We start from the raw sequence: 2873 nt of genomic DNA on the forward strand, positions 1-2873 counted from the left end.
GGGATTAAAAATCCCTTCAAATTCGTCGTCCCAAAGACCACAAACTTCATTAAGTTGATCATTGAAAATCTCTTGATTTGATGGAGATAACTCTCCCAAATTCTTCTCTTGGCCAATGAGGCCATCCTCTTCTTCTTTGGTTGATTTTGACGAGCTTTGCAAGCTCTCCTTGTCACAATTCACTTGCTCTTTGAATGGAGCATCTTCAATTTTTTCCTTCCATTGGAGTTCCGATTTCTTCCTTTCATCCTTTCGGCTATAATGATCAATCATAAAACATGGTTCATGCAAATGAGGAGCTCTCATAGTCTTGTCAAGATTAAAGGTTATGCTTTCATCTCCCACTTCTAGAGTGAGCTCACCATGTTTCACATCAATCACCGCACCCGCGGTGTGTAGGAAAGGTCTTCCTAGAATGATTGGAATGTTGGAATCTTCCTCCATATCAACAATGACAAAGTCCACCGGGATGAAAAACTTCCCAATTCGTACGGGGACATCTTCCCATATCCCTAACGGTGTCTTTGTCGATCTATCGGCCATTTGGAGTGTGATGTTGGTGCATTTAAGCTCTCCCATCCCCAACCTTTTACTCACCGAGTACGGCATGACACTCACACTAGCCCCTAGATCACATAAGACTTTGTTGATCGTTGTGTCGCCAATGGTACACGGTATTGAGAAGCTTCCCGGATCCTTTAGCTTTGGAGGTGAATTCCCTTGAAGTATTGCACTACTCACCTTAGTGAAGGCGATAGTCTCAAGCTTCCGGATCGACTTCTTCTTTGTGAGGATATCTTTCATGTACTTCGCATAGGCCGGCAAGTGATTGATTAATTCCGTGAAAGGAATTGAGACTTCCAAATTCTTCACAATTTCCATGAACTTTCCAAGTTGATCATCAAATTTGGGCTTGGCTTGACGACTTGAAAAAGGAAGTCTAATCACAATAGGCTCCTTCTCCTTGACCTTGTCTTCATTTTTCTTTGAACTTTCTTCTTTTGATGATTCTCCATCTTTGGAGCTTTGCACAATTTCTTCCTTTTCACTAGCTTCCACAACTTCATCCTCAACTTTCTTCCTTGGTGCTTCATACCTTGTACCACTTCTCAAGTGAATGGCACTAACCGTTTCATGTTTAGGGGGATTACTTTGAGGTGGTAATTGCCCCTTTTGTCTTTGTGAGCTTGAAGATGCTAGTTGAGTCAATTGTGTTTCCAACATCTTGGTGTGAGCTAGGATGTTGTTGATGGTGGTTTCCTTTGCTTGGCTATCTTTTTGCATTTGAGTGAAAAATTCTTGTTGATTCTTTTGCATTTGGAGGACCGCTTTTTGGACATCAAAACCTTGGTCATTTTGGTGATTGTATGGATTTTGATTTTGGTAACCTTTGTTTTGATTGTAGAAGGGTCTTTGATTTTGGTTTCTTATGGGTGGTGGAGTGTATGTTGTTTGAGGGTTTTGAACATTTTGGCTTTTGTATGAGAGATTTGGATGGAATTTGGTGTTTTCATTGTAATAGTTGGAATAAGGGGTACCACTCTTGTATGCTTGGAAAGCATTCACTTGTTCATTTGTTCCCTTACATTCACCTTGGTCATGTCCCAAAGTTCCACAATTCTCACATATCCCACTTGGGATTGATGAGGATGCCGTCATGGCATTAACATGATGCTTTGGTGATTTTGAGACTTCTTCAAGTCTAGCCATAGCTTTTTCAAACTTCAAATTGATTGTGTCGATATGAGCACTAAGTTGAGCACCCAATTGAGTAACGGAGTCCACTTCATGCTTTCCTCCTCTAGTGGCCTTGCGAGGTCTACTATATTGTGAGTTATGGACCGCCATTTCCTCAATTTTTTTCCATGTTTGATTGTCATCAACTTCGGTGAACATTCCATTTGATCCCATGTTGAGAATGTTCCTTGAATCCTCATATAGACCATTCCAAAATTGTTGTACCAAAAACCATTCGCTAAGTCCATGGTGAGGACATGAGCGACAAATTCCCTTGAACCGCTCCCAAGCTTCATACAAAGATTCTTCATCCCTTTGCTTTAAACCCGTAATTTGAGCTCTTAGCATGTTAGTCTTCTCCGGTGGGTAGAATTTTTTGTAGAAAGCTAGAGCCAACTTCTTCCAAGAATCTATTCCGAGGGTGGCCTTGTCAAGGCCCTTCAACCATTGCTTCGTGGTGCCGATTAGAGAAAAAGGAAATAAGACCCATCTAATTTGGTCTTGAGTCACACCCGTTTGAGAGATTGTATCACAATAGTCGAAAAAGGTTTCCATATGAGAATGAGGGTCTTCACTAGGCATCCCCCCAAATTGGCTCCTTTCAACTAATTGGATGAAGACGGATTTGGCAATAAAATTTCCGGTTAGATGTTGCGGTGTAGGAGTACCATTTGGTAGGTTCTCCTCGGTGGGTACGGAGTGTGACGAGAATTTAGGCATTGTAGGTTGATTTTGTGGGGTATTGTGTAATGGGTTCTCCTCTCCTTCTATTGCGAAAGGGTTGACGAACTCAATAGTTGGTTGAACAACTTCACTAATACCTCTTAAATTCCTCCTAACAAGTCTCCTATTGTTCGTCAAGGTTCTTTCGATTTCACGGTCAAAAGGTAACAAATCACCTTGTGACCTTCTAGACATGCAAAATATCAAACAACTCGAAAACAATTAGAACAAACCTTGAGGAGTTTTACTTCCCCAAGGCGAAGAAAGACACAACTAATAACAATAAAAAGGAAATCTAAATCAAACAAACACCGTCCCCGGCAACGACGCCATTTTTGATCGGTCCGTTTCGTGTTCACAATTAAAGATGTGGTCGTTAGGTCACGTCCGAATCAAAACACAATTTATAGCTT

The 2873-nt window shown here is 41.1% G+C and overlaps 1 non-coding gene across 1 annotated transcript; it reads left to right on the forward strand.

Annotated features, from left to right (window-relative positions):
* Nucleotides 1–1978: 1978 nt before the first annotated feature.
* Nucleotides 1979–2085, forward strand: LOC141634602 (small nucleolar RNA R71). The gene has a single exon (XR_012539329.1). It is a non-coding gene; the product is annotated as a small nucleolar RNA R71 (small nucleolar RNA).
* The last annotated feature ends 788 nt before the right edge of the window (nucleotides 2086–2873 follow it).

This window comes from Silene latifolia, chromosome Y, assembly GCF_048544455.1.
Source record: "Silene latifolia isolate original U9 population chromosome Y, ASM4854445v1, whole genome shotgun sequence".
Taxonomy (NCBI): Eukaryota; Viridiplantae; Streptophyta; class Magnoliopsida; order Caryophyllales; family Caryophyllaceae; genus Silene; species Silene latifolia.